A 21,204-nucleotide genomic window follows, 5' to 3' on the forward strand; every position below is an offset into this window, starting at 1 on the left:
CTGAGAGGGAAAATGTGATGCAGGAGAAATGATTTGGAGAGGAAAATGTGGATTCGTTGTGTAAAAGTGTGTGTGTGTGTGTGTGTGTGTTGCCTGTGAAATAACACCCTGGTGAGTGAGGCAACACATTGTAGTGTTTAAGAACTGTTACTTAATGCACGAGAGAACATGCATGTTGATGATCTCCACGAAGATTTTTGTAAGTTCTCACAATGCTCGCTGTATTCTAAATAACTGTGGTCTGTACTATTATTCCTTAGTAGAAGAAGTGATAGAAAAGCCCCTGGCAGTAACCCTTTGTACCAGGATCTTTGCAAGTTACACACACACACACACACACACACACACACACACACACACACACACACACACACACACACACAATGGGAGAAGAAAATAGTGAGGAAAACCAAGATTCTCATGAAAACTACAGGCCTATTTGTTCCCGAGATAATGATTTAAAATGATGCCATTAAAAGCTGCAGGAATTTTACAGGATTTTTGTGTTACTTTGTGATGAGAGAGTATTGAGGAGTCCAGGTGAAGCAGAGCTACCGGATCAACCCCTTTGTGCATAACTGGTGATACTTGGGCTGTGCAAAAGGCTGGCAGGCACATTGATGCAGCCTTTGGTTGAAAATCATTCTGTGATACGTTCGTGTCTCTGCAGAATGGGTTCCCGGAGGTGAAACTGCTGAGCAAAAAGGATCCTCAAGGCAGTTCTGTTTAACATGGCCAAATTGCCTCATCACAAATACCATTCCAGTGTATTGTCCCACCAACAGTGAAAAGGATGCTCTTTGGAAGAAAAAAAGTTTAATTTTATCTAATGACCTTGTGGTTCCTTTATTTACCCCCAAACTACATTTTTTCCCCCAAATAGTTGGTGTTTACTCAGGGAGAGCATAATAGTGGCACGTAATTGAGTCCTATTTGCCAGTATTTCCTACTGGGAACTGAGAGCTGCCTTGGTAAAGGGAGAGACATGGCAGAAGCCTTACCCCATGTAACAGAGATGGCAAAATAGCAGAGGGTTGTGCATCCAGTGACCCATGCTATGCTGTTCCAGGTACTGCTTCGTAAATCCATTCTCATTCTTTTCAGGATTGCTTTAAGCGTGCTGGATTCTCGAGGCTCCTCAGAAGCGTAGCTCATTTATTTCTTTGCTTTGCTGGTATCTTGGCATACTAATAAGGCTTTTGTGAAATGTCAGCAGTCATAGACCATCACTTTTTTCTCATCCTGCAATTAGTGAATTTGCTGCCAGCCTTCATTGTTCTGTTTGGAGAAAAATTGAATGTTAACAGAAACTGTAGTGGCATGTATAATTATAGGCCAGGAATTAGGATTATTGTTTATTACATTTAGAAACTTCTGTGTGAATTTGTGCATATTCCTTAGTGTGCTGCTTTTCTGTGGTATAAAATACCTTTCTTTAAAATCTCATAATCTATAATTTCTTTTGTAGGAAAAATGACAAAGGAATGTGCTTAGAGATATGATGTATGACCTTCCCCCACCCCCATCAATCAGGGCAATTTCAACAAGATGTATTGACAGTTTCCTGTGAACCAATTAGTAGGGAAATATCAGTATGTGACTTTTGTCCTTGCCATCAAGGAAATTAGTTGGAAAAATAAATGGTTAAGCCAATAATTATAATGTATAGATTTTAAAAAATGGGTAGCAAAGACAAGGAAATTACCTCCAAATTAGGAGTTGGAGAATGAAAATAAATCTTTTTAAGCACATGCAAAGGTTTGAGACACAAAAGAGTTATTCATATCATATTAGACAAAAGATAGATAAAGATGGGTAGTGTTTGGTAGGTGTATTAGTCTTCTAATGACATATAAAAAGTGACCACAAAGTTGGTGGCTGAAAACATTCATTTATTATCTCAGTTTCTATAGGTCAGACGTCTGGGTGTGCCTATCTGGGTTCTTTGCTCAGGTTCTCACAAGGCTGAATTCTGTCATGGAGCTTGGGGTTCTAGTCCAAGCTTATATGGCTGCTGCAGAAGTTAGTTCTCTGTGGTTATAAGGCTGAGGTTTCCACTTTTCTTGGCTGCCAGCCAGTGGCTATTCTGAGCTCCTAGAGGACCCCAAGGTTCCTTGCCATATGGCCCACTCCATAGGCAGTTTATATCATCATTTATTCTTCAGGGGAGCAAGAGGATTCCTCTACCTTGAGTTAATGACCCTTTAGAAAGGGATCCCATCTGACTTAATGAGGCACAATCAGGATAGCATACATCTTAACTCACAAGAAACTATTTGGGGACCTTAATTACATCTGCAAAATCCCTTCACCTTAGCCACATAATATAACATAATAACAGGAGTGAGATCTCATGACCTTTGCTATAACTTACAGACCCCATCCATGTTCAAGGGGAGAAGATTACACAAGGGGACAAGTCATGTGGGTTACCTTAGAATTCTGCTTATCAAAGTAGGTAGATTTGAGCAGTATTAGGGGTTGAGTCATCAGAGACCTTGCTCAACATTCTGAGGATCATGGATTCTCTCCTGTAGGCAATGTTAATGTCAGGTTTTAATCCAGGGAGACATGCAACTTAATAGAATAAAACATAATTCCTCTGGCTGTGTGAAGAATAGTTGGACACTTGTGCAGGATGAACCATAATGTGACACCAATTATGGCACCATTTTATGTAAGGGTCTCAAGCATCCATGGATTTGTACCCAGGAAGGGTCCTGGAACAAATTCTCTATGGATACTGAGGGATCACTATAATTAGTTCTTTTGCTATTCAGTTCAATAATCTTTTATTTAAAGTTCAAACAATTTTATTAAATATAATTGATATGATAGACTTAAGTCATCATTTTGCTTTTTGTTTCCTTTTATTCAGGCTGGCTGGCTGGCTTATTTTTTGTTTCCCCAATTCATTCTTTTCAGCCTTTAAGTCGATCAAATATTTTTTAGTAGCCAATTTTAGTGGGTTTAAGACCATAACTCTTTACATTTTTGGTTTCCCTGGTGATTACAGTATGTATTTTAACCCATCACAGTCTACTTATCAATCCATGTAAAACAGAAATATGCAACATCATAGTCCCATTTAAGTACCCATCTTTGAGGCCATTGATGTATATATTACATCTATTATATACAGCATATATATTCCTATTATATATAGCATTATATAGGATGTTAGTGTTTAAAAATATTTTTAAATAGTCATGTCTTTTAAATAAAAACAAATATACAGACTTTTATTATTTACCCACATAATTTATGGTTTTCAGTGTGCTGCATTCATTTCTGGAGGCCTGCGTTTCAATGTGGTATCATTTTCCTCACTTTGGATAACGTGTTTTCATATTCCTTAAAGTGCTGATCTGCTGGCAATACATTATTGCAGTTTCTACTTGTCTTAAAATACCTTTATCTTGCTTCCATTTTGAAGGTTATTTTCATTGGACATAAGTTTCTGGGTAAGATTGTTTTTTCTTTTAACAGTTTAAATGTTGTTCTCTTGTCTTCTAGCCTCCTTTGTTTATGAGATATCAGCCATCATCAATATTGCTGGTAATATGTCATTTATCTTTTTCTCCGGCTGCTTCAAAGATCATCTGTTTATCTTTGGTATTCAGAAGCTAAACTATGATATTTCTAGGTATGGGTTGTCTTGTAACTATCCTGATTAGGATTTGCTGAGCTCTTTGGATCTTTACAGAGTTGTGTTTTTTCTCATAAGTTTGGGGAATGTTTGGCCACTTTTTCCCTTTATGTTCCTGCTTTGTTTTATATCTCCCCTAATCTTGGACTTCCATTATAGACATCCCCTGCTGTAAACTCAAGATTTTTACTGTCTTCATAATAAAATGAAAGATGAAGCTTAGAACTGGAACAATTGGTTCTTTCTCCTCTTATCTCCTTCTAACTAAAAATTCTTGCATCTCTTAATAATCTAATAATCTATCTTCAGCATATTTTTAAATCTGCACTTGGGCTCAACACATTCAAACCTCATCACAATCTTCTCCGTAGTTTTAGTCTTTTTCCAGAAAATTTGCTTTGTCTGCCCACTGTAATCATTCTGCTTCCCATCAGAATGCTGCTAGGCATGCAGAAAATCCTTGACCTTACTGTACACCTTACATTATGGGAGTGGTGTTTGCCATATTCATTGCAGAAAGTCTGAAGGGTTTTATGAATGTTCACCATATTTACTCAAGTTTTGTCGCATACAATCCATTACATACATTTTGTACCACTTGGTATTATCCTGTAAGTCTCTGAGGCTCTGATTTCTTTTCTTTTTTTAATTATTTTTTGTTTTAGAGTATTATGGGGGTACAAGTGTTAAGGTTACATATATTGCCCATGCACCCCTCCTCCCTCAAGTCAGAGCTTCAAGCGTGACCATCCCCCAAATGTTGCACATCTCACTCATTGTGTTTGTATTTTCAATGTTTATTTTTTCTGTTCTCTAGTTTGGAGAATTTCTACTGATATTCTGTTTGTCTTTAGTTAACTTTCAGACGGTAATCTATCTTCAAATTCACTGATGTTTCTGCTATCTCCAATCTGCTTTTAAGTGCTTTTCAAGGAGTTTGTCATTTCCGATAATTCGCTTTTCAATTGTAGAATTTTAATTCTTTTAGTTTAGATTTTTCTGCCTCATTTCCCTGCCTCTTCATTCATTATGACACATTTTCCTTTATATTTTGAAACATAGATTTAACAAACTCTTTCAAATCTTTGCAAATTCTAACATCTTGAACATTTCACGTTCAGTAATTGGGTTTTCTCTTGAGTATGGATCATACTTTCTTATTTGTGAGTCTACTAATTTATAATTAGATACTGCATGTTATTAATTAGATATCTGCTTCATTCCCTTAGCTTCCCAGCTATTGTCTTATACTGTGAACCTTTGAGATTACCAAATTTGTGTTCATAGTGAGCCAAAATTTTCTAGTAGGATTTGAGTGGTAGTCAGGTGCAGATACAGGGCCTTCCTCCTTTCTTAGATTTTTTTCTTTCACTTTCTAGCTATTCTAGCTATTCACTTTCTAGCTATTAAACTCCATTCTCTGACCTCTATTCCTATGTCTATGACTTTCTACCTGAGTTCTGTCCATTCATTTCTCTGCAGATTAAGGAATTCCCCCAGGTTCAAAGCTTAATAAATATGACTTACCCAGAGCAGTACCCTTCTTTCCAGGCCCAACTTCCTTTCAACTTCTTCCCACTTTCAATTGCTCTCTTGGCCTTCAGAAAACATTATGGTACCCGCCCCCTTTATTCAGTGCTTATAAATACCTGTGAGAGCGTAAGTCTGATTTACGTTTGCCATTACAGGAAGTAGAACTTGGGTGAGTAGATACTTCTATGTTACAAGATCAATGCTGTTAAACAGAAATACAATATGAGCCACATACATAATCAAAAAAATTCTTATAGCCACATTAAATAAGTGAAATAATTTTAACGTATTTTAACTCAGTATATCCAAAATATATTGTTTCAACAAGTAATATAAAATTAAGATATTTTCTATTTTTTTATATTACCTCTTTGAGATCTGACATGATTGTTACTGTCAGCACAATTCAATTGAGATGATAAATTTCAACAGTTAGACATACAGTACTACTAAAATCATAAAGTTAGTTAATAAAAAGTATTCAGTTTTAAAATTAAAATTAAATTAAACGAAACTAGGAATCCTTCAGTTTTAGTAGCCACATGTCTAGTGCCCAGTACCTAGATGTGACTAATGGCTACCATCCTGAGTAGGATGGGTTTAGATAATAAGAAAGGATTTCTGTGTTTTCACTAGGGGAAGTGGCTTTGATATGAACCATCAGTACAAGTACAGTTTTATAGGAATTAAGAGTAATTTATGTATAACCACCCCTAATTGGAAAAAAGGAAAGAAACAAACTGTCAATATTTGCGAAGACAAAACAAATTCTTAAATATTTTACAAAAAGATTTTTGTAACAGTAAAGCCAAATTGGTGTTCATAATTGTTCATAATTATGTGCAGAATTTGTCAACAAATTACTACTTTTAATAGAACATGTTGTTCATTCTTCTATGAATTTGTCCTTTGGGATTTATATTTAATAATACCCTGGCTATAAAAGCTCATTACTTTGCAAATGTCCCCCCTTTTTTTTTTTTTTTTTACTAAATAATTACAATGATAATGATTATTTAAAAAGTGGTCTTTTGGTATTATGCTTATAATTGCATTGATTCCCAAGAGAGAAGAATGTCTGAATTGGCTTATGTAAAATTCCAGCTCTGTGAAGTAGCACAATTCTCATAAATGACGATTTACTTGGTAGAAAATATACCCATAAACTCAGTTTCCTTAGCACTCAATTTGGAGTGGTAGTACTATGAGAACCTATGTTAAAATTCTATCTAAAATGGTCTATCAAGGAAGCTTGTTAAATACGGTTGATTCTATTTGTGCTGAATTCTATCAGTGTCCAAAAAAAATAAAGAATATACTTAACTTTGAAAAATCAAAAACCTAAAAATTCAAGGATTATAAGGTAGGAAACTTTGAATATGACCAAGGACAGCAATGCCAATTTGCACTGTCTGGATCCATCCTTACACAGTCCTTACATGGTACATAGCAGGTGCTCAAGAAGCTTTCCAATAAATGATACCACATGCATACATAGTAAATATGGCTAACCTACATAAAGGAAGATGTAGAAGAAAACAGGCATGATAAGAACAGTGATACTGGCTCATTTCTTAATCTACTGGTCAAAAGAGAGATCAAGTAATGAGAGAAGAGAGAAGGTTTCATCACTGAGGGTTAATCAGAAAACGCTTGGTGCGTGTGGTATCATTTATGTGAAAGCTTCCTGAGCACTTATGTACCATGCAAGTACTATGTTATGAAAATACGATTGAGCAAGATAGTCATAGTTTCTACCCTCAAATAGATGATTCCATTGGGTAAATTGCCAGGCAAAGTGCTAAGAGTTCTACATTCATGACTTCATTTAATTCATTAAAAACAAATGAACCAAAAAAAAAAAAAATAAGGTTTTCAGGGAAGAAATACAAGGCCTAGAAGATGACTTCTTCAAGGTTACCCAAGATGTACATAGCAGGCCTAGGATTTAAACTCGGGGTTGACTCACTCCAGGTGCTGTAATCTTAGCCACTGTTCATAGCATGCAAGAGAAGTCATCTCTGCCCTGGAATCTCTTGGTTTTATATGAACAAGCCCCTGCCCACACCCCAGGATATAATTCTTTTGAAATTTAAAAGCCCCAATATTCTTATTTATGGCTCTATTGCTCTGATAAAAAAGGATTTTTTCTATCTAACAAAACTTTATTATCTCGGTCAAATGGCGATGTTATATATTCTGGATTCTCCAGGATATTGTCCTGGGTCCTATACCCTGAGGCTTTTAGTAGCTTTTGAACTTGAAGGAGTAATCCATGCTTCCAAGCAGTGAGCAATTTAACTTTTTTGTATTTAAACAATAGGATCTGAACCTAGAAGGATCCTTAAAATACTTTTCCCAATCCTATCATATTTTAGGCTTGGGTATCTATTCTGCAGATATAGAAACTTGTTTAAGATTTGGAAATCAATAAGTGTCAGTCATTAGACCAGAGCACACCTTTCTTGACTCCTAGGTGTTAGTTATATCCTCTGTGTCAGACATATTTTATCTCTTAGAACCCTTTACTCTCTCCAAAGTGTGAGCATATGAGTCTAAGTAGGAAAACGGGCTTGGCAGAACCCCCAGACTGCCCTAGTTTATTTAATAATTTCCCTATCCAACAAGGGTGCTGAATTGTTCTGCACTTCCCGATGGGTACAGGGTGGCAGGTGGGTAGAGAGCAGACAGCCACTCAGTTATCCCTGAAACATCTGGTACTCACAGAGGGAGGAATGATCTGCTTACTTTGTTAGCAACACTTTTTCATTAAGCATCATGTGTATACGTTGCTGAAAGGGAAATTAATATTTCAGAGTCACAGAATTACAGAGCTCTTTATTATACCTGTCCCTGCCTCTTTCTCTAGCTAATGATCATACCCCACTTCAATATCCCAACCAAATAGGTTCATCTAGCATCGCCTTTGGAAGTCTTTCATGTGCATTGTTCTTTGTTATTTATAACTCTATTAAATATTAAAATTCACCTCCTTTTGCAAATGAAAACTTGACTCATAAATGTTAAGAAATAATTTTCCATTTACTAGCTATCTGTAAAAGAAAACAAAACAATGGTAATTGGCAGAGTAAGAATTAGGACTTAGTTCTGTCCAAATTCTGAACCTATTCTCTATACTCTCTCACATAAAATTTTGCTTGCATACCTCCAGTGTCAGAGAATTCATTACCACCCTCCAGTGATGGGAAACTTATCACTACTCAGGGCATTCCTGAATATCTATGGGTTGTTGTGATTATGAGAAAGCTCTTCCTTTAATGGGGCTGAAATTTGTTCCTATTGGGCTTCTACAAATTAATCCCACTTTATTTTCTCGTTATCTATGAGCACAGGTGTGATTCTTTTCATACATCATGATCCTTAAAGAATATTAAGAGAACTCCCCTGGCATCTCTTTTCTTAAGTTTTGTACCTATTCCTATTTCTTTCAAATGGTCCCTCCTGGGACATGATTTCCGGTTACCTTGCTTTCTGGTCCCTCTCCTTTGAACTCATTTAAATTTAAATGAGTCTTAAAGTAAGGCTTTTGTTTGACTGAAATCTGAGATTGGTTGGAGTGTACTATTTGGGGAAAAAGAAATTATCCAATTGAGTGGTTTAGATAATATGAAAGTTTCTGTTGCACATAAAAGTTCAGAGATGAGTGGTCCGAAGCTAGCAGCATTGCTCTATGATCCTTAAAAAAAAAGCTTCCAGGGATGCTATAATCCTCATTTTCTAGCCAGCAGTGTGGGAAACAGAGCATTCATGGAAAGCAGCTCATCTTTAACGACATGATTGGAAGTTTTGCATATCACTTCTAAACTTTTTCAGATGCCTTCACTAGCTGTAAATGAGATGAGCAATGTCACCTGAACCTGGGTAGCCACATCCCTGGTGAAAACTTGGGAGAGTCTGTTACTTAAAGGAAGAAAGGAGAAGTGGATACAAGAGGACAATCACAGATGATGATTTTTGCAGATTTACATGGAGTAAATGAAAAGCAAAAGTCAGCACAGGTGTAAAAAAGAAAATAAAAGTCAAGGGAATATTGGCCAGAACATGGAAGTAGGAACCAAGAAGTTTGGGATCTTTGATTTTACCAGACCTCTACCAAGTCACTTAACTTACTAGCTTTGCCTTCATTTTTAAGAGTATTAATTGCATTCTTTCTTTTTTCCTATTTCAGAGATATTGTTATTCAGTTATAAAAGTGAATGTACCGAATGGCTTTATAATGTAATTATAGCTGGTATGATTATTCCTGAAGTTGTTAGGTAGATGGTGAAGGATTCCAGGTCTCCTAGGGACAAAAGTGGGTGCCACTGCGGTTTATCCCCACCCTGCAATGGGCCTTCAGAGAGGCTCATGGGAGATCTACATGTGCAGTAAGGCTCAGGTTATAACTACCAACTATCTAATCAAAGTTGTTCTGTGATAACATCTGAACCATGGGGTGGCCCCTATCTGGACACTATAAACAAGACACAAACCATAACCAAGCTCTTCTTGCTGTGACTGTGGGTCTGGTAGTCATTTGCGGTGTATGTATCTCACTCTGTAAACCTACATCTTGCTCTTGCTCTATAACATCTTTCTCTCCTCAATAACCCTCATTTTCATGCTTGCCTCACTTTGGTGTGTCTGGTTATTCTTCGGCCATGAGCGCATCAAGAACCGACATTCTGAGCAACTGGACAAGATGATCTGTGTGGAATGAGCACATTGTTAGGACCTAGAGATGTCCTGGAGAGGTGGAATTTTAGGAGATGGAAGAATCTAAAATTCAAGAAATGGTGATGAAGTTATTCAGAAAACTATTACGTGTTCAAGCTCTTCAGCTGTTTCTGTTCTTAAGATTTAATGTGCCTTTGGCAAAAAGAGTTTGGGGTTAACTTTGTCTTGTATTGTTTAGCAGAAATTTGATGTATTTCCCCTCACCCCTATTGAGGATTTTTTGTTTTGTTTTTGTTTTTTGGAAGATAAGAGCTGGTTCTGATAATTCTTCAAGATTTCATTGGTAATTGGTTGTACTGTGGATGAATCTGGAGCATTTAGAAATTGAACAGGAAATAAAACGTAAGCTCTGCTGAATCTTGGGCATTTTTGTCAAGATTTTATGCTGTGATTTCTACTTATAGAACAAAGCATATGACTAGAGGGTGAGTAAATGTGGCTTTTACAGGCAGGATTCAGGATCAAAAGATGGTCACTCCTCCTCTACCCCTAAGGTCTATTAAAATAGATGTGTGAACCTGTGAATAGTACCCAAATTGCCCTGAAGCAGGCCTGGTTCCATATGTTATGGCTTCTTTACTTCTGCTAGGCATATCTGCTCTCCTCCACCTACTTCTTGATCACTTGTGACTCTGGTGAGTAATCTATTAATATAAGAGACTACTGTCTTAGAAGGTTTGGGTCCTGTGCCAACCCTCTTGTCATAATTAGGCTCTGACATGTAGCAGAGGCTACTAGAATCTCTTCTATCCCTACTTCCTTTCTACCAGACTTTGTTATTGGGAGCAGCAATGTGCCCAGCCCAAAGCTTACATTTGCTAGTGTCTCTTACAGATGGGACCTGAGGCTACCACATGTGGACAAAGTCATCAAATAGTGCCTCCATGAAAACTTCCAAAGAAAACTAAGCACAGTGAGGTGTCCTCATAGGGCTAGCATCCCTCTTCCTTTCTTTTATGTAAAATGTGAGGGAGAAGCTATATCTATTCCAGGATTCTGGGTTCAAGAGTTCTGGGGGATTTTCAAGAGGAGGATTAGTGGGCTAAATGACACCCTGCTGTGGTAGTTGGTTGTGGGCTGTAACTGGTATTTATCTCCTTCCTCTACTACCCATTCTAGAACATTCTCCCTCTCTGCCAGTACTTCTCAGGTCTGCAGGCTTTCCTTAGAGGATACTCACCCCAATATTCCCACAGCTGGATTATCGTGCCTTTGTCAGGCTGTGCTTGACCAACTTTTCCATTTAGAGTTAAAATTGGTCATGGGAATCAGCACTATGGCCTAGTGGCACAAGACTGTGAAGTAATGAAGCTGCACCATAGTGCTACGTTTAATGATGCTCTTACTGTGTCTGCCACTGGCAGTGTTCCCCTCTGGGAACCAACACTTCTAGAACCACAGAGCCTAACAGTTGTGGATGTCAGAGGCACAAATTTTCCAACTGGTCACTGAGAATGATGGTGTGAAAGCTCACTCCTGTCTTCATTCCTTAATTACTAGAATATTTATCATTTTATTTTTTTTCAATTTCAAAGAAATACTGTAATTCAGAAGGATAATATGGCTATAAAAGCACTTTTTACCTATTGGACACATTGGTGTTTTAATGTTAGGTTAGCCAATGTGGCTATTCCTTAAGTGAGCCATTTTGAGAATGCCTACATAAAATGCCTGTTGGTTTTTAAGAGTAGGATAGCTTCCCATCCTCCCAGGGTGTCATCGCTAAGGGGTACATCAGCTATGTCTGGAAGCTTCTGGAAGGATGTAGTAGGACCAGTGGAACACAGGGCCATGAGCTGCACAGGTTTTCTAATGAGTATGGAGAAGAATTTGTTTACCATATGCCACATACGTGAGGCTGGCTCATCTGTTGTAGTAAAGACAGCACAGAAGTCCCAGTTGAGACTTTTGTTTGGTTAAATTTACTATTTAACCTACTGCTGTTTTGCTGTGGTCTATTTTTTTTTTTTTTTTTTGCAGAGACTAGAGTGATTAATTACATCAGATTACAATGGAGATTTTCATTACTGCATCCTTTTTGTCTTTGATGGTTGCACTAATCCCTGCCGTTCCACCTGGGTGCAGTTCTGTTTTTGATTTACCACCTTAGCTAGGCATGGGAGTAGGTTTTGTGGTCGCTACTTCGTCTTTCCTATAATATTTCTTATTCTGTATGTTAAAAGTATCACTGTGAAGGTTATGCCAAGTGCTAAGTATGCCCTTTATAATAATAAATTGGGGATCTGAGGATATGACCAACAGTTGGTCTCTAGATACTGGAGAGAGACATAGGGGAGACCTGAGCTAGAACTACTTTTTTCATGATTTAACTCCTCACTCAAACAGGTGGGCCATAATGGCAGTTCAGTTCTCTGGAGATCATCAATTAATTTGGACCTTGTATCTGATAGCACTCAAATGAAATGAATAGTCTCTTTTCCCCAGTGGTTTTGTTACCCAAGAAAATGCTTATAGGTATTTCTATGGTAAGACTGGTTGAAATCCCTGCTGTATACACTTTGCATGGTGTTGCAAGGTCTTTGCCTCGTGAGGACCTAGTCACTTCTTCAGTCAATGGGTTCTGAGCCCGAGAAGGCTCAGGTTTGGAAACTAGGCAAGGATCATGATTTTTCATTGGAGTACTCAATTATCTTGCCCCTGGGACCATGGTGTTCTATTATCTATCACCACAGAATTCTGCATGTCAGACTACGACTCGCCCCTATAGCTGCCAGTCTGACCTTGCTGCAGATCATGGTGCTTATGACCACTCTGCTTTTGATATTTAAGTGCTGCCCCCTTGCTTGCTTCAATACTTGGGTGATCTGCAAATGAGTGCAACCTTTGTAGAAAAGAATTTGGAGATACCTCAAAGAGTTAAAAATAGAAATACCATTTGACCCAGCAATAGCATTATTGGGCATCTACCCAAAAGAGCATAAGACATTGCATTATAAAGACATCTGCACCCGAATGTTTATGGCAGCACAATTCATTATTGCAAGGACGTGGAAACAATCCAAGTGCCTTTCAATTCATGAGTGGATTGTTAAATTTTGGTATATGTTTACAATGGAATATTACTCAATTCTAAGAAGCGACAGCAAGCTAGCACCGCTTATATTATCCTGGATTGAGCTTAAGCCCATTATCCAAAGTGAGGTGACAGAAGATTGGAAGAATGGGCTCCACATGTACTCGCCATCAAATTGGTACTGACGGATGAACACCATGGTGCTCAAATGGTGGTAGTGGTCACCAGGGATTTGGGAGCTGGTGGGGGGTAGACTCACATCTGAGGGATGTGGTGAGCATTGTGGAGGGGAAGGGCATAACTCTAACCCTAGCTAGGGAGAGGAAAAGATATAAAATGCAACCAAAATGTTTGTACTCTCATATTTTCTCGAAGAAAAAATACTTGGGTGATCTGTCAACTCCCATTGCTACTAGAAAGCCCATTTCTGCATCAGTATTTCCTACTGTCAGTGTCAATTGCAGAGTCCACCACTGATGAGCTCTCAGTGGTAATGGTGCCTTCTCATCAGTGCATTTCTTAATCCAGGTAAGTGAAACATCCTCTGAGCCTTTCTGAGGAACATAATCACTCGTAGGTTTTCTGATACATAATAGAAACATCCTGGTGTGCCCGCTTCTCTGAGCCTTTTGATTCCATTCTCCACGGGTTTGCCATGGCAATTCTGACATCTCTACTTCATTTAAAGCTGGAAATTTCTTTTTCCAAGCTTCCAACAGTCATCTTGGCAACATGTTAGAACCTTCTCCCAGGGTCGTCTCAGGTTTTTAAATTGTGTCTGAGAAGAGTGCTCCATGCCAGTCAATCCTCACTTACCTACTTTATAATCCACCCTTCCCTACCTCAATCCAGGCACATTCTCCAGGTTCCTGCCAGGATGTGTAGACCACGTTTGCAGCTCCATTGGCTGAGAAACCCTCTCCTCTTTTAGCACACCCAGAACTTTTCCAGTTGGGTCATGACAAGAAGTGATTCTAATTATTTGGTCCGATGCCCAGGAAAGAGATCAGGACAGATACTGACAAAGGCCAGCTTTGCTTCATAAGGCACCTGCCTCATGTAGGGTTTCTTCACAGCCTTCAAGCAAGGGGAAAATGGGTCACTGCTTAAGTCCTAAGAATTCAGGGTTGTCATGGGTTTCCAGGTGTTCACAAACATGCATGCAGACATCCCTATCCCATGTGGGATCTTTCCTCATCAGGGGGCCTGCATGTAGCATGAGACACCTATCTGGAATAAGAATTCTGTCTTCCCTGAAGTTCTACTGCTGTTACAAGTAATCCCTGTGCCTATTTTCAGATCTGCCCTCCAGCCATGGGAGATGGAGATCATTTTTAAAATGTGTATTGTCATAATTTACATATCATGTAACTCACTTATTTTGATTCATTTAAACCATCATACAGTTCAATTATTTCTTTTTTCAGTAAATTTACAAAGTTATAAACTTAGGTCATCTAAATAAGTTTTAAAACATTCCCATCACCCCAGTAAGATCCCTCATGTCCATTAACTATTCACAAGAAGGAGGGGGAGGGTTCTTTTTAAACTGTGCTGAGCCTGCTGTGGCCTGCCACTCAGCACACTTGTTCTTCACCTGAAGGTGTGGCCAAATGTCCTTCCATCTGAATGTGATTCCAGAACAGATGGAGTGGGCAGAGAAGCAAGGGGCTCTATGACAATGAGCAGTATCAGAGTACCTTCTTGATCAAACACCAGCAAGTGGTAAAGTGAGAATAATAGAGGCCATTGCCCTCATTGGACCACTACACTGATCCACAAATGCAGAGCTGCTCAGCTACTACACCTCCTACACCTGCAGGAGCATCACAATCAGCAGGGGAAGGTACCCCAAATGCACGTGCTTGGGCCATGGTGCTGGAGATTCTAATTCACCAGGTCAAGTAATACAGTGATTTACATTCTTAGAATCCTTTGGTGATTTTTCACAGCCCTTTAGATTTGGAAACTCTTGTTCTGGGTTGTGTGTAAGTTTGTGGGTTTTTTTCCCCCTAGGAAGCGTAGATGTGGTATTGGGTTAGAAAGGGTTGGATATATTTTTTATCCATGGTTTCTGGATAGAAAACAAAACCCAGGGTGTTTGTTATTTTCATACTCTTTTGTGCAGAGTAGGAATGGATATCTATTTTCTGAAATAGAAAAATATTGCTTTTACCTCAAGGAGCTAACCCTGTAACACTTTAGTTTGTTGAATGAATGATCATAAATATAAGGCAGACAAGAATGATTTGTGAACGTGATATGACCCAAAGGTAAAGACACAGAAGTTCATGGCATGTTGGAAGCATAAGGAGTCATTGGCATTTCCAAGAAAGTTGTCACGAATGAGCCAAATGATTCTTTCCAGCTTCAGAATCTTACAACTGTGATTAAGTGCTGTGATTTCTTAGAATGGAGGGGAATACTTCATCATGACATTGGTCAAGTATTGACATCCCCACATTAGCTAACTGGAAATGAGTGAGGGCTCACCAAAGATAAACCTCTTTAACTCTTTCTACCCCACATCAGATCTATGAGGAAATCCTTACTTCTCTGTCTTGAAAATATACCACAAAGTGGGCCATTCTCCATCTTTTCACCTGCAACCACTTTGGTCAACATCTCCATGTCTTTCTTGAATTATCACAGTAACCTTCTAACTGTAATCCCTCCAGCTTTGATCTCCACCTTAACACACATACGTGCGCACATGCACGTACATATATGCAGTTTTTTTATCACAACAAATTGATTCTATAAAGATACAGTCTTGAAATCTTCTAATAACTATGCACCTCACTCAGAGTGAAGGTCAGTGTCTTCATCATGACCACAGGCCCCTACTAACTCACCGAGCTCGTCTCCTGGTACTCTTTCCCTTGCACATTCTGCTGTAGCCAGTGGCAAGCTCTCTGCTCATTGAACATAGCAGGCAAGTTTCTGTCTCAAGGCACTGGTACTTGTGGTTTCCTCTGTCTGGAATGTCGTTCCCCCAGATGTCTACATGGCTCACTCTTTCAGTCCTTTCAGATCTTTTACTCAACCATCACTACTTCAGTGAAGTTGCCTTTGACCATCCTATTCAAACTTGTAATCCTGCCCAGAACACTTCTTATTCCTTTTCCATGCTTTGTTTTATAGCCTTAGTGCCTACTATTATTCATTCTATTACCTATTTTATTCATGTATCTTATTTACTGTCTTACCCACCAACTAGGGTAATAAAAGCTCTACCAGGACAGAACAGTGCCTGGTCCTAAGTGCTCAGTAATTATTGAAATTGAAAAAGATCTATTATATAATTATTGGTTACCTTTATAACCTAGGAATTTCTTAATTTTTGTTGTGAATTTGATAAAGCTGGAATTTTCTGAGAGCTCAAAGTAATAGAATGGATCACTGAGAGTTAAAGAAGATCATATTTTATTATCAAGGCTGACTATATCATCAACCTGACTTCAACCATTAGGGTGTGGAGCTTCAATTGATCTTAAATATTGTTTAGTCTTGTATTTTACCAAAAAAAGGAAATTGAGGCTCAGAGCAAAGAAACAACTTGCCAAAAATCATAACTCATGACATAAAATGAGTGTTATATGCCGATGTAGAGCGTATTCTTCGCAACTGTAGTGTGTGCTACTCTATCAATTATGCCTTTCTTAGTCTTTTATTTATATGCTAACACTTCTGGTAATTTTTTAAGTGAGATGTTATTAAAACAACAGCTGTTATTCTTGCGAATAAAAATATTTGGGGTTTTACCCAAACCTCACTTACATAATTTTTCTTTCTTACATAATTTTTTTCATACCCAATAAATGATTCTTAAAATATTCCTGTATATTAATTATACATAATTTTACTTCATATAAGCATAGTAAGCTATGTTCAGTTCTGGCGGAGTGCCCATGTTCTGAGACTCTTGAATGGCAAAGAAGTTGCCATTGTATTCATCCATGTATTCAAGTATTCAATGCATGCCTACTGTTAGCAAGAAACTGTACTAGGCACTGAGCTTTCAGTGATACATAATACAGTCAAGATCTGAGGAGAGAAAGTGATAAAAAATTAATTTAAAAAATTTCAGATTAATATGTGCTTTCATTAAAATAGGGACATGCAATAGAGAGAGGGTCAGGAAAGAAAAATGCCCCAAGGAGAGGGCATCTGAATAGAGACTTGAAGGAAAACAGCAAGTCCGGCCTGTGAAGATGAGGGTGCAGAGTGATGCAGAGACAGACACCAAGCGCTGAGGTCCCTACAGTGGAATAGGCTTCTCATGTGTAAGGAAGGAGAGAGCAGACAAGTTGGTGGTGGCATTGCAGGAAAAGGGAAGGCTGGTGGAAGCTGAGACAGAAAAGCAAGCAAGAACTTGGTCACTGAACCTCATCGTCCTGGCGAAGATCTCGGGAAGTGGTTTAAAGGGGAAGAGGCTGCTCTGGTTTATACTTTTTAAAGCTGTAGTGATAGTTTAAAAGTAGAGAACATATCTCAAAAGCAGACTCAAGAAAACCAGATTATAGGAAAAAAAATCAAGGGAAGAAGGTTGCAATGCAGATGGAGATCTCACAGCACGTATCTGAAGGTACCACACCTACTACTGCTTCTGCAGCCATATCTCATGGAGCATTTGGATCCACACAAACTCTTCCTGGTATGACAAAGGCCAGAAAGGGCTGGTAGACTTGGTCAATTCCATCAATATGGGGCACATGCATTGCATATCTAGTTCAAAGGCCGAAGTCGTGGATTACTAATCCAAAAAGATGTTATTTGAAAACATGCAGGGAGAGTTGTTCTGTAGCCAAATAAGTGTGGGAAATAGACTCAGTGGATGCTCATTTAGAAATGTACAGTGGAAAATAGCATGTTGAAAATTCCAAGAGGTCCAGCAGTAAAGAAAGATACTTAACTTTGTCTAACCCAGTCCTTCCTAAAATTCTTAAATCAAGAAACCCTATTTTCTTTTTGGCCTTTCTTACAGAAGTCTTACTAGTAACCTGAGGGTATTGAACAAACTGCTATAGTGGAAAGATGACCACAATAAGAGACCATTATGCTCTATGATCATTGCCTTTATTTTGTGTGATACTGGACACATCACTTTTCCTATTTTCCTTTGTGGTATAGTTTGAATGTGTCCCCTGAAAGTTCATGGGTCAGAATTTAATCTTCTCTGGATTAACAAATTAATGAGGGCTTTTCCTTTATGCCTGGATTAATGTTATCACAGGAATGGATTCATATCTCAGGAGTGGCTTTGTTATAAAAGCCACCTCTCTCTGACTCTCTTGCTCCACCATGTTATGACACAGCAAGAAGACCCTCACCGGACACCAGCACTGTGCTTTTGGATTTCCCATCCTCCAGACTACGAGATAAACTTCTTTATAAATCACCCAATCTATGGCATTCTGTTACAACAACAGAAAACAAAGATACTCACTTTTCTCATCAGTAAAATTATGAGATCAGAATAATTAGTCATTAACTTCATTTTCTTTGATCAAGTTGGTTTATGTAAAGCTGTTATTATGTAAAATCCCCAAAGGGTAGTTGGTTTGGATGAAGTTGCCAACTGTGTTTAAAGTGATACTTTGGGGGCACTGTTTTAATATATGCTTCATCTCTGTGAGCCAATCATGACTTGCTTTTGTTAACACCCTGCAAGCATTTTCTATCATTTTCACTTGTGAAGATGACAGTTAGTAACTGGATCAGAGTTGCTGCTGACCAAGGCCTGACTATCCTTAGAGAAGAGTTATAAAGCTGTGAGGGTGGGTCAGAGACTGATTGGATTTAGAGAGAAGCTGATGCTCTCTCTTAGATGTTACTAGGCAACTGCCCACAGCGAGATGGAAGAAATATTGATACCCAGTCTGTGCCTTGGAAGCCCATTTGTTTCAAGTCTCAGGGGCTACATTTCTCTGCAAAAAGCATTGAGTATTGAGAAAACATTCTTTTGTTGTTCAAATAATTTGCTGTATTTTGGAAACAATGAAAATGTGAACCATGTTCCTGCATCCTGAATGCTGCGTCGATTTTATTTACCATAAGAACCATCCTTCCTTCCTTTCTCCTTCATTCTAAAAATGAGCCATCAGTCTATTTTTCAGGGGCCTTGAACCCGAGGAATAGGCATAACAAAGGAAGAACAGCAGGTAGTGGGAATAGGATTAAAAGGCCGTGGAAGAATGGAAGTAGGATTGAGAATGGGAAATAACAGACAAATTATTGGCAAAGCACACACAATTTAGAGATAGACAGAAGAAACATTTTCAAATTTATATTAACTCCTTCAGTTTGAAGAGAGAGGGGTGCTAAGCCAAGCCACTAGGGTCTTCTGCCCCCCCCTTTTTTTGTAACCTAAAATACCAATAGGAAAAAGATACCCCCTACAAGAGAATTTTGCCTTTGGTATCTCAGTGGCTGAGAATTTCCTCAGATCCCCATAATCAGTTTGGGGAAAGGAAGTGGATATGGCATGAGAAGTAGGAGGGGATAAAGAGTTGAATTGGAAAGGAGAAAACCCACCAAGGGCAGAAGAAACTAATATATTGGGAACGCAAGGACAGAGGGGGCAAAAGAATAAAGTGACGTGAGGGGAACTCAGTTTTGGCAGGAAAGAGGCTTTGGAGCAGGTGTAATATATAAGAAAAATGGTGAATGTGAAGAGAGAGGAAGAAGAATTTAGGAATGTTCCTGTGGACTGTGAACTGGAACACCTTGTACAATGTCACTGAGGAACACCAGTAAAGATTGCAGTCACTTGTAATTGCTTCTGAGCACTGCTTCCTGGATATGACACTGAGCAAAGGCTAGCTAACATGCCACCACACTTCATATATGTATATTAAGATTGCACACAAAGGCTAGAAAGTAGAAAAATTAAGAGGGGTGAATGGGAAGAGTACATATATAGAATTGAGTGCACAGTAAAGAAACTGAAACATTTTCTGTTGTCACATAAGACTTAAAATTCTAAGCAACAAAATGCGTTAGATCTAAAAGGACTTTGTGGTTGTAGAAGTTGTACTATGAAAATTGTTCAATATTCACCTAACTTGGCACATCCTATTTCTTGGCATTTTTAAGAAAATGTTTTCTATGGCGTCTTTCTGGCCTGCTGTGAGAACACATCTCTCTGAGAAAATGATAAATTGAGCGGATTTCTTGGTCTTAGTATTAGTGATTCAATGATTTTTGTACCTTTTTGAAGCAAATTTTAAAATAGTCAATACCGATTCTCCACCTTAATCCTAGTGGACCATTTTCCCTGGCTTTGCCCTCCTGAGATTTATTTTTCATGGATGTTTGCATCCTGTCTTAGTTCCTGGGCTGCCTTCAAAGAGACTGGATATAATGAAAACATGATCTTATTTATATGTATGTAAATGTCAGCCTATTTCCATGTATGGAAACGTCAGCCTTGCAGTGGCAGCAGTAACCACCCCAGAACTCTGTGGGTGGTCGAGGTACCAGTTACTGCTGTAAGAAAAGTAGCAGCAGCCAAAGTTCTTTCATAAATGTGTTCCAGAGGACACTGAGCCTACAGGATCCTATTTGGCAAAAGTGTTTCTTAGTCAAACAGTTTGATGCGCACTTTGAGCAATGCTGGTACGAGATAAAGACAGATAAGAGTGGAAGGGCTTGAGTTCTGGCACTAGGTATGTACTTAACATGCTGTGTTACCCTGGCAAGCTGCCAAAACTCTGTAGGAACTGCAAAATAGAATTCACACTATTTATCCTCTCTCATCATAGGGCTGTAGCCGATAGTTTAGTTGTAGTCTACAGATCAAAGTCCTGGCTCTGTAGTCAGAGAGCCTCTACTGGAATTCCCATTCTACCACCTAATGTGACTAGGTCAAATTCTCCTAAACTTATCCAAGCCCCTGATTATCCCTAGATGTATATAATATTATGTTTATCTTTAGGATTGTTAGGTTTAGATAAGACAGCTGATATAAAAGAATTATCATTGTAGTATTTAAATAGTCATTAGGCCAATCATTAACATCAACAATATAATTGAGAATAAGAATGAACATACCTATGTTAAATTAGTAATTGTAACAGCAGCAGTAGCTGCTGTTTATTGAAAACTTATTTTCAGACACTATTCTAACAGCTTTACTTATTTAATGCTCATAAAACCCTGTAAGTTAGGTTCTCATGTTTACCTCATTTTACTGAGAAGGGTGCTGTGGTTCAAAGAAGTTAAATTTGCTCATGGCTTCACAATCTGA

The sequence above is a fragment of the Microcebus murinus genome, chromosome 21, assembly GCF_040939455.1.
Source record: "Microcebus murinus isolate Inina chromosome 21, M.murinus_Inina_mat1.0, whole genome shotgun sequence".
NCBI classification, from domain to species: Eukaryota; Metazoa; Chordata; class Mammalia; order Primates; family Cheirogaleidae; genus Microcebus; species Microcebus murinus.